The sequence below is a fragment of the Pinus tabuliformis genome, chromosome 4_1 (genome assembly GCF_031772625.1).
Source record: "Pinus tabuliformis cultivar Carrire ecotype Pingquan chromosome 4_1, CPIR1, whole genome shotgun sequence".
In the NCBI taxonomy this organism is placed as follows: domain Eukaryota; kingdom Viridiplantae; phylum Streptophyta; class Pinopsida; order Pinales; family Pinaceae; genus Pinus; species Pinus tabuliformis.
Genome location: NC_142303.1, coordinates 842,208,937 through 842,221,182, shown reverse-complemented (window position 1 = coordinate 842,221,182; position 12,246 = coordinate 842,208,937).

The window sequence follows — 12,246 nt, the reverse complement described above, 5'->3', positions numbered from 1 at the left end:
ATCATTAGTATATTTACAATTAGACTAATTACAACTAGTTTAACCAAGTCAAACTGAACACAACTCCATCAACTCCACCAAACTCAACTGCTTGAGTTCTAACTGAAGTCATGCATGCAACAACTCAACTGAACCACAAAGAAAGAATATTTCCTTCTGACAGCTGCATGTGCCACATCTGTAGCTCAAACTGAAGTGCTCCAAGAGGATAAGATAAAGTTTATAGTCCAAATATTATTATGAGACAATAATATTAGACTTTTCTATTTTTGACTAGCAGTCTAAAAATAGACTCTGATCACTCCTGCTGTGATCAAAAAATAGAAGTCCATCTATTTTTCCCAACATGACCAATCATCCATAAACAACATTCTGCAGCTCATAGACCATGATCCATAAGTCTAAAAATAGACATAGTCTAAAATAGACTTTGCACCATAATTTATCTGCGGGCCCACTTAGTGAAGGTGACTCCTTTCCACTAAGATCCATCATCTTGTTGCATTCTCAACACTCCCTCTCAACAAGATATGGATTATCAACAACCCCTATCCTGCCTCGATGGTATTCGAATTTTCTCCTGGTGAGCGCCTTCGTCAAGATATCAGCATCCTGATCCTCCGTTGGAATGTATGAAAGTAACATGATTCTTCGCTGCACACAATCTCTGATATGATGGTACCTGATGTCAATATGCTTAGATCTATCATGAAATACAGGTTTAGCTGAGAGTTTAATGCAACTCTGGTTATCACAGTAAATCACAGTAGGATCCAAATTAGAACCAAACAAATCGACTAGGATCTTCCTCATCCATATAGCCTCGCATGCAGCCAAACTTGCTGCCATATACTCGGCCTCTGCTGAACTGAGTGCCACGGATCTCTGCTTCCTGCTATACCAAGAAACTGCTGTCGACCCGATACTGAAGACCCCTCCTGATGTGCTCTTTCTGTCCATTGGGCTCCCTGCCCAATCTGCATCCGTGAAGCCACATAGCTTCACCTCATCCTCCTGTTTGTACCACAATCCATATCCTGATGTGCCTCTCAAATAACACAATACATGCTTGCCCGCCTTCCAGAAGAGCTTGGTAGGCTTAACCATAGCTTGTGAAAGCTGGTTAACTGCCGATAAACAGTGGCATCCTCCTTCCTCCAACCTCCAGGAAGAGGAGTATCAACAGGCTTGCAGCCATGTATGTTGAACTTCTCCAGTATCTCCCGAGCATACTTACCATGAGAAACAAACAGTCCACCACTACGCTGCCAAATTTCCAATCCCAGGAAATAATGAAGGAGGCCCAAGTCCTTCATCTCAAACTCCTTAGCAAGATCATCCTTGCATGAAAGTATCAACAGCTCATCACCCGTTAGAATCAAATCATCTACATACAGTACAATGATAAGCAACTTACCCTCCACCACAGTCTGGTATAGGTTAGGATCCGCCTCGCTCTTGGAGAATCCAAGTCCAGTGAAATAGTTGTCTTGAGCCTGCACACATGCGACTCGCTGCTAAAGATCTCAAAACCTTCGGGCTGCTCAATGTACACCTCCTCCTCAATGACTCCGTTGAGGAACACAGTCTTCACATCCATCTGATGAATGTGCCACCCCATCTGTGCCGAGAGAGCAAGAATCGTCCATATGGAAGAATACCTTGTGACAGGTGCAAAGGTCTCCTCATAATCGGTCCCCTCTATCTGTGAAAAGCCTCGGGAAACAAATCTTGCCTTGTACTTCTCCACACTCCCGTCAGCTGCCTGCTTAACATTGTAGATCCATCTCGAACCCACCATTGATTTCCCTTCCGGTCTAGGAACAATATCCCATGCACTGTTTCTGACAATAGAATCATACTCTTCCACCATGGTGTCTACCCATGTGGGATCCTCCATAGCTTCCTCGAAAGAGGATGGCTCAATCACAACACACTTGCTCATAAGAGCCATGTATCCAGTGTCAGGTGATTGTCTCTGTCTGCGTTGAGCTGTAGGTGGTCCTACAACTTTCTCTGCATCTTGAGCCAGTCGCTCAGCTTCTGTCAAGCGCTTTCTCCCTCTGATGGTTGGCACTGCATGAGTGGTCTCTTCCACTCCATGGACCTCGTCCTATGGTTGATCCACGTCCTGAAGCTCATCCTTAGGAACTAATAGCTCCTCATCTTCATGCAAGTGTAGCTCCCTCTCAAGCAAACACTTCATGGCTTTCTCCTCCTGAAATTTTATATCCCGTCGCACAACAGTTTTACCACTGTCTGGAAAATACACACGATAGTTGTGGGGCGTATCAGTGTACCCCACAAATATCCCAACCTCTGCGGTTGGCTCCAACTTCTTCCTAGTATCCTTCGTCACATGCATGTAAACGTTAGCACCAAAAATCCTCAAATGAGAAAGATCAGGCTTCTTACCAGAATAAGCCTCCTCGGGTGTACTCATTCCAAGTATCCTGTGAGGACAACGGTTCTACACATAAACTGTTGTATTGCATGCTTCCGCCCACAAGTGAAGGGGTAGGCCCTAATCATGCAACATCGCCTGTGCAGCACCCATAATCGTTCTGTTCTTCTGCTCAGCAACCTCGTTCTGCTGTGGGTTATGGGGAGCTATGAGCCCTCTTCAAATCCCTTCTGCCTTGCAGAAATCCTTGAACTCATCAGAGATGTAATCACCACCATTATCACTCCTAAGAGCCTTCACCTTCTTCCCTGACTCCTTCTCAACCAGTGCTTTAAATTCACAGAACTTTGAATATGTCTCACTCTTCTTCTGCATGAAGAAGATCCAGCATTTATGAGAGAAATCATCAACAAAAATCACATAATACCTGTGTTTTGCTGTCGAAGCAACTGACAAAGGTCCACACACATCTGTGTGAATTCTCTCAAGGATCTTCGTGGCACGACGATCCTTCTCGTGAAAGGTGGCTTTCACAAACTTCCCCAAAGTACACCCCTTGAACTGATCCGACTGCGCAAGAGTGCCTTTAGGAAGCCCTGTAGTGATCTGCTACAGTATCTTCAAGGCTCCATGGTGAAGGTGACCCAATCTCCTGTGCCACAACTCGCCATCATCCTGGCTCACCAATCCTTCTGCCTTGCATGCCATTATTGCGCATCCATCTACATGCAACTGATAAAGGTTCCTCACTTGAACCCCTATCTTCCAGGTTTCACCAGTTGTCTTGCTGCGTAGGAAAGCCTGTCCCTTGCTGAAAACAACATCATACCCCTTGTCTTCTGACATCGCCACAAAGATAAGATTCTTCTTCAATCATGGAACATGCATGACTTCCTTCAATACGAAGGGTTTACCAGACTCCCTCTCAAAGGAAATGGTACCGATACCGGTCGCACTGTATCTACCATCATCGCCCATCTCGATGTGCACTCCAAGATCTTTGTCCTCCAGATCAGAAAACAAATCTCGATCTCCCGTCATGTGAAAAGACACACCACTATCCAAGAACCACACCGATCCCATCACACTTTAAACCAAGCATGCGATCAATGAAAAATCAAGCTCAAACTGCGAGGCTAGAGCCTCTCCTGCTGCAGATCCAGCAGCTTGCTTGTTCTTCTTCTTCTGCAGACAATTAGTGGCATAACTGGTGACAGTGAAAACACTTCACCTTGGACATGTCCTGCTTCTTTCCTTTCGCACCAGACTGAGAATCTTTCTTGTGCTTCCCCTTCTTTTCTTTGGTAGCCAAAGTGCAATTTTCTTCATCAGCTCCCTTTGATGAAGATCCGTCCCTGGTACTCCGCCTGATCTCCTCCTGCACAAGATCTAACCACAGTCTTTCCCATCCTGGCAATTTCTCCCGACCATTGACAGAGTCCTGATAGGAATGCCAACTCTTCGGAAGACCAAGGAGAGCCAAGCTCACCAAGTCCTCATCATCGACAGTTACCCCCACACTTCCCATCTCATATCGACACTGAGTGAACTTCGTGAGATACTTGGGCATACTGTCACCCTTCTCACATTTGATGTTTCTAAGTTTATCTTTGAGCGCCAGCTTCCTCTGATCGCTCTTGCTTTGGAATAGATCTATTAAAGCCTTCCACATCAAGTATGGAGAAGTCTTTCCATGCAGGCTGGACACAATGTGATCCTTCACGCCCTCCAACAGAATCCTTTGACACTTTGCTGTCTTCTTTTGCCAAGCATAAGCTTGAGTAGCATCAATGGGCTTTGGGACATCAGTCTCTATGAACTCCTTCAGCTCGTTATCATCCAATACTGCCTCCATCCTGTCCTTGCATGCAATATAGTTTGAGCTTCCCTCAAGAGCATACTCCAATCGCAATCCGTTGAAAGAGATTGCTTCTTTGACACCAAGGAAACACTGCTGCAAATTCAAATTCCACCAGCTCCAAACGCAACCGACTCGGATCTAAGATTCGTGAGAACAAAATATTTCTCGTACAGAGATTGACTGTATGGGCTTTTACCAGATATCTCACCTTCCAAAGGAAGGATGAATCCAGAGGTTAGCTGGCCCGATTACAAACTCTGCCTGAAGAAATAGAATGTAAACACTTCCTGAATAGTAGATCTGATGATCAACAGCTCCGATACCATGTAGAAATTTTGAATAATATGACACTTATTCAACGGAGATTATCCTGATCATGTACTATTGCGGAATACATACACAATACATAAGCTCCTCTACGTTGATCATCAATTTAGCAGCATCAATAACAATAAAACATCAATAGCATGCACACATTAACACAGTATGTAACCCGGGGAAAGCTTACAGCTGAAAACCCCACACTATCTGTATATTAATGATTGAGAACATGTAACATTACATAGTCAATACTCCTCACAAGTATCCAGCACTATCTCCACCTGTTACACACAAACCAGCTCAGACCCAAACAAGTCACAAGTTCAAATCTGCTCCACTGCTTTGCCTGCCTCTATTGCATAAACCTGCTGAGAATCACTCACACTGGAAATCACGTGAGAACAGGCTATTCTACTGGGCAAATCAACACAATACTCATTGGCATACTCAATACATTGCTTGTGCAAATCCTCATGCACAACTATAGTCACAACTGATAGCAATCTCAACCTCTAACACCTGTCCCTATTGAACTATACATGCACTGACATGCAACTGAGTTAACTGATGTATTATTTAGTTGATTTATGAGTTAATAATTAGTTTAACAACTCATCATTAGTCTATTTACAGTTAGACTAATTACAACTAGTTTAACCAAGTCAAACTGAACACAACTCCATCAACTCCACAATCAACTCCACCAAACTCAACTGCTTGAGTTCTAACTAAAGTCCTGCATGCAATAACTTAACTGACCCACAAAGAAAGCGCATTTCCTTCTACTGCATGTGCCACATCTGTAGCTCAAACTGAAGTGCTCCAAGAGGATAAGATAAAGTTTATAGTCCAAATATTATTATGAGACAATAATATTAGACTTTTCTATTTTTGACTAGCAGTCTAAAAATAGACTCTAATCACTCCTGCTGTGATCAAAAAATAGAAGTCCATCTATTTTTTCCAACATGACCAATCATCCATAAACAACATTCTGCAGCTCATAGACCATGATCCATATGTCTAAAAATAGACATAGTCTAAAAATAGACTTTGCGCCATAATTTGCCTGCGAGCCCACTTAGTGAAGGCGACTCCTTTCCACTAAGCTCCATCATCTTGTTGCATTCTCAACAAATACAATCCGAAAGTCCCTTGAACTCTCCAGCCAACAACACATGTTATTGGCCTGATCTTCAACAATCTAAGCATTTGATGGGAAGACTCTGCCAAAAGAGACGATGCATACAGTTAGGGGGAGCCTGTGATTCTTGATCATTATTGCAGAAGCTATTCGTGAAAGATTCCTTATGAAATTCTTGATGAGCTATATTAACAATCATCCTTTGCTAAACATCATTTCTCGGGAGCACTAGATTGAAGAACATGATCTCTTAACTATTCTTTGGACTATTGTTGAAGATGTCTTCCACTTGATCACTAAGTAGAAATTGGAGTAGCAGAGAAGGTCATCTAATACTAGAGAAATAGGGAAAATAACTATGTTGTTGTTATTACAAAAGTTTATGTCTCGACTTAGGGAGATTTTTACAAGAACACAAGGAAAAGATGGCTCATCAAAAGACTATAGAAAGGACAATGTTGTGCAGTCGAACATAGCTCAGTAACTTAAGGAGAAGCATAGAGATACAAAGGAACTTGGATATGAAGAAAGATAGCAATTTCAATGGAATTTTCTCTTGATTCGGACTATGAAGGCCTCTTAATTCTTGCTGTGGAGACAACAGAATATGGATTGAAGCATAAAAGCTAGGACTTGAACATTTGGTGTGTGGATATTTGCAATATGTTTGGATGCATTGAAGTGGAGCATCTTTAAGCATTATTGAAGCCATGATAAAGTAGTTCTGAGACATGAAGAAGGGATAATGTGCTAGTTGATGATGAGGCAGCAATCCTTCTATCTTGAGTAAAAAGAAGAGCACCACAACAAGGGGAGTAACATACCCATAAAAATATATTATTCATAAAGAACAGAAGCAGTTTGATAGGGGGAGCAGTTCGACAAGGGGAGCCCTTGTGCAGTCCTTTTCCATTGATGTCAAAGGGGGAGAGAAGAAGAATATTGCCATCAATAACAAAGGGGGAGATTGTTGATCTAGATTGTCATTGATGTCAATATGGAAATATTCTAGGATACTAAATGATGATATGAAGCCAAGGAGAAGCAGAGCAGATCTGTGAAGAAACAGGAGCAAGAAGCCAAGGAGCAAAGCCATCAAGGAAGCCATTGGAAAGACATTGGAAGCCATTGGAAGTCAAGAACAAGAGCAGTCAAAGAAGAGCTATCAGAAGAGTTCATCAAAAGTAGTAGATCCATGAAGTAACAGGAGCTATCAAAGAAGAGCTATTGGAAGTCAAAGGAAGACCTATTGGAGCAAGAGAAGCATATCGGAAAATTTCATCGGAAGCAGTTTATCGAAAGCCATCATGAAGCCAAAGTGTAAGAGTGGAAGAGTGAGGAGAAGCCACAGGAAAGCCAAGCCATGAGTAAGAGTTTGTTACAAACTGTTCTTATTAAAATATCACATATGCTCAAGAGTAAGAGCCATATCAAAGATATCGCATGAAATATCGGAGGAGCCAACATATCAGAGGAGTTAACATATCGGAGGAGTATTGCAGAGTATCAAAAGAGTTAACATCGGAGGAGCCATATCGGGAGTATCGCATGTAATATATGCCCAAGAAGAACCGATAGGAAGAATTCATCAGAAGGAGCAAAGAGGAACACACAGCGAGGAAAGAGCCAACAGGAGCAACAGCTATCGGAAGAGCAGGGGTAGGAAAGTACGACTCAAGTCCCACACTCGTGAAGTCCCACACTCAATCCTAACCGTCGATCTCATAGTCAACCCTAAGATCACGGTCAACTACATGGGTTAAGGCTGGTTTTTAATCCATGTGCCAGTCGAATTCCCACAAACCGTCGTTTGTGATAAAGTTGTGATCTGGTTGAGTTATCAAAAGAATCTTAAATTAATATCGCATCACAAGTGTTGAAACTGTTGTTACACTGAAATCCCCGATTTCGATATAATACACAGACTCGAACAATTTATGGTCACAGCCCTAATACAATATCTCATCCTCCCATTGGAACTTTCATATCGCAATTCATAAATGGATGTCACATTAAAAACTGCGACTGCGATATTATTGTGGACTCGTTACAACATTACAACATGATTTAATGTTATATTGCATCTGCATTGGAAGTCATGTATCATAAAGGAATGCCACTTGAAATCTGTGATTTTGATATATATATGAACCCACAGGACCATTACAATACACTGTAATACAACATCGCATCTGCCACATCGCAAGTCCTATTAAAGCTATTGTCACATTAAAACCCCGATTGCAATATAAGTATGCGAACCCACTGCACCATTATAATGTGTCCTAAAGAAATATCGCATCTGTCGCATATCACAAGTATTGAAGAGATGTAACAATGGAAAACCGCCGATTGCGATAAGGTTGTGGCCCCAACGGGTTTATTAATAACTGCTTAAGATCGCATCACATCCGCTCCATCGGCAGTAGTGGAATCACTATATTATGTGAAAACCTCTGAAAACTTGCAATTGCGATTAAGGTGATGATGTGGCTAGTGGGACCACCCATTATATGGTTTTAACTATGTTGATATATGAAGATTGATGATGTTGATATCAGATGGCAGAGTATGTTATGGGCACGACTTGTAAAAGACTTCTGAAAGCTGTGATTGCGATTAAAGGAATGACGTGGCACATGGGATCTCCAATATGGTTATAAACTCTCTTGTAATGCGATTTCCGTCAAAAATTAAGTCTATGGATGAAAGGGCCTCTATGATATAATTCTAATATGTGATATCATAAGTCGGCTTCTCTTCCAAAAGAACATGTCTTTTGAGTATTGGTGAACTCGAATAGATAGAGGAAGACGAAGATCAGGAAGCCGAAGATCAAGCGAGCAAAGAAGGTTGAGTGAGCGTAGAGGAAGCCGAAGATCAAGTGATCGAAGAAGGAAGCCAAAATGTCGAGCGAGCACAGAGGAAGCCAAAGATCAAGCGAGCGAAAAAGGATGCCAAAGGTCATGGCATATCAAGCATCTATAACAGAAAACAAGGAAAAGTTTACAATGTGTGAACTGGAAGAAAGAGAGCAAGCGGTAGGTCCAGTAGGATAGGAGGAAGTCAAAGGTCCAATAGGATAGGAGGAAGCCGAAGGTCCAGCAGGACAGGAGGAAGCCGAAGGACAAGCAACTCTGTTGATCGGGTTAACCTTTGAAAGGCTCAGACTAGTGATGAATTAATCAGGTACATAACGCAACCTGAAGAACAATTCTGTGAAGGGAAAAATAAAGTTTCATCTGACATCGTTTGAAGGGAGCAGTAGCTAGCACCAACATTGAAGTGTATGTGAATTTGTTTCTGGGAAGTAAGAGATAGCAAGAACAGTGAGAAGCAGTCATGCTTGAAGCATTTACCGTGACAGTGAGAATAGAGGCTTGAAACAGAGAGTTGGTTTTTGTGCAGAGCTTAGTGCAGTTCATTGTAGACACAATGAAGTTGTGTGGAGACATTATTGGAGATCATGATGGCTATTTGATATCATCATGAGGTAAATTTGCAGACTCTGTGTGGACAGTATGAAGAGTTGTGAAGACTCCTTCATATGAAGATAGTTTGCCATTGATGTTGTAGCATGGAGACTACAGTGAAGCTGTAAATTGACAGAATTCAGTAAAGAATATTTTGGGAACAGAGAATTACTATCAAACATTCCTTGACAAGATAGGGTCAGAGCCCTTGGGGTTGGTGCCTTAGAATTGGAAGGATTGGTGTCCTTGGAGTTGGTGCTCCTAAATCCAAGGTTGGTGCCTTGACAAGACAGGGTTGGTGCCCTGGAGGTTGGAGCCTCACAAAAAGTCCAAGTTGGTGCTTGGCAACAGATTGGAACCTTATATACATTGTATCTGATTTATTGTAAAGATTATATTAATAAGAGCATTTATTCCTGTTGTTCATTTTGTGTTCTAAATATAAATGTTTTAACTGGTAAAAATAACAATTGAAAAGAAATACTGATTCACCCCCCCTCTCAGTATTTCCAACAAGATCCAAGGTCTCACTTATTCTGTTTAAATTTATTCTCGATCCTCACAGCATATCGAGATTTGGTATGTTGTGCCATGCGAGGAGATGTCTAAGAACTCCATTTATTCCTCGTTGTATTTGTGTAGACAACTACGATACTTGAGCGTCAAATGTCAGTGAAATCCTTGATACCCAACTTTGTGCATAGGATATGGAAAATGTTCGTGAACTCTGACACGTCTTGGTCCTTTTCCTGTCATAGTGTGGTCCACTTTATGTACTTATATTCATAGCTCCCGACAAGGAAATATCGTTCTTTGATGGAATCTCAGAAATAATTCCAACATGGTGTGGTTGAAAGTATTGAGGTTTACTCCTTGTCCCTTTGCTCATAGTAAGTTTCCCACTAGTCTTTTGTTTATATTTGTATCTTGGGAGGTACTCCAAACCTTAGGCTAGAGGATTGTGGAGGAATGAGCACAATAATATGGTTTATGGGCTTAGAACCCAAGATTGGGGGTTTATCATCCAAAGGAGTTGGGTCAAAAGTAAGTGGACTTTCAATGGCTTGACCAATGGAGATGATAGAGAACCTTTAGAGGAACTAGGAGTAGTGAAAATCATCAAGATCAAATGTCTACAAGCGAAGATATTAATTTTTGAAGGTTGTGTGTGGGTGAATTAGTCCCAAGATCAAGTCGGCCTTAGCATAGGAAGCCCTTCTTTATAGGCTGGATGTCATCTCAGGGACAGATATAAATAGGGATGAGGAGGAGCCTCATTCCTCATCCAACATGGCATCTTTTCCTCATGTGAATCCTAAAACAATAAGGTCGAGTTCCCTAAGGTAGTCGTAACCTAGAAGGAGAGAAGAAAAATTCTAGTTTGGAATGTTTTTAGGTTTGTTTTAGGGTTGTGGTTTGCAGGTAAAGGTAGGGAAAAGGAGACTAGGTTGAGTAGGTGAAGGGTTGTTCTGGGCACAAAAATCAACAACATTCTATCTTATTAAATACCATGTATTTCTATGTGAATGTGGGTGGGAAGGAGGCCTATTTAGGGAGGTTGATTAGCTTACTAGGATTTCTAAACAAGTCCGCATTATCTCCAGCTAAGGCACAACAAAGAGGAGGCTTGTAGAAGGGAGAAGTATGGTTTTATGCAGAGAGAGAATGCCCTAACCAAGGTTGAGTTCCACAGTGAAGTTAGCTCAAATTTTAAGAGGCTTTGGAGGGAATATTTGCTCAAATTCAAGGGTATTGGAAGAGTAGAAGGTGCACGTATTTAAGGAGGAAATGTGTAGGTTGGAGGTCCTAGTTTAGGACAAATGTATTGGGTCCCTTAAGGTTGGTGGAGGGTGGAAATTAGGTCACCCAAACTAGCCCTAAGTTAGCTAGCTAAGAAGGACATTGACAGTTGTAAGTTTGGTGAAGATTTGAGCCCTAAGTGTAGGAAAAAGAAATACGTTTGGACTGCTAGCAGTGGAAGACTTGTAAGCTTAGGGTTGATTCCTGAAGGGCAAATAAAGGAGGTCTAGGGAGAAGATTACATTAGCCCTAGTTCACTAGAAGAGAAGGACATTCGTATTGAGTAGAAGGGAAGCTCTCTGGCCCTAAGTGTGTCTTCATCAGGAAAGTACCTCAGAGTTGTGACCTTGAAGGACTAAGGAGCGACAATGTGCAAGAAGTCTCAAAGGGTTGTGTCCTTGAAGGACTAAGGAGCATCCAATGAGTGTGAAGAGTCGATGTGTTGGTTGTAGGACTTATGGTCAGCTGGATGGTAGAGTCGTGTTCAGTGACCTAATGGACCTGGTGCATTGGTAGAGGCAAAGAGTTTTTGTTGTAGATCGTGAGCCAAAGGATTGGGCAAGTGTGTTCAAGGTACGACTAAGAGGAGCTGAGAGAGAGTGCTACATTAGCGAGAGGATTAGTGTATCTTGTTTGGGCAGTTTGGTTGTCATAGTTGTTGACACCAGGTCCCAGTTGTATATCTTTGTATCAGTGGATGTATGAGGGCCATTATCCTTGGTACGGGAGCCCTAGACAATTGTATTAACAGTTGATTAATATAATGAAATTGGGTTGTTACTAAAATTGTAAAAATTTGTCTATATGTGTGCACATGTTGATTTAATGCTATTTATTGTTCTGTTGTCCAAAGTAGTTTGTTGTGATACTTGGATTGGTAGCATCAATGATTGTAATATTTTAACCTAAACTCCAATATCGTGGAAAAAAAAATGATATGAGAACTACTTTGAAGGGCCAGTGAATCAGAGTTTGCACAACAAAGTAGCTCAGAGGGAGCTAAGATCGTTTAGATCATGGAGCAAAGGGTTTAGATGAAGACATGGAGATGTGGTCTTGACTGCTTTGGTAGTGAGATTGACTAGGAGTTCTGGTGGATTAGTGGTGAGCCTAGAGAACAACAGTTTGTTGTAGGGAATAGTCCTGATCATGGACTTCCTTTGAATTTCCATGGATCGTTGGGACAACTCGAGGATTTCTTTCGCATGGACGAGATTGATTTGATCAAGATTGCTTCATGTGA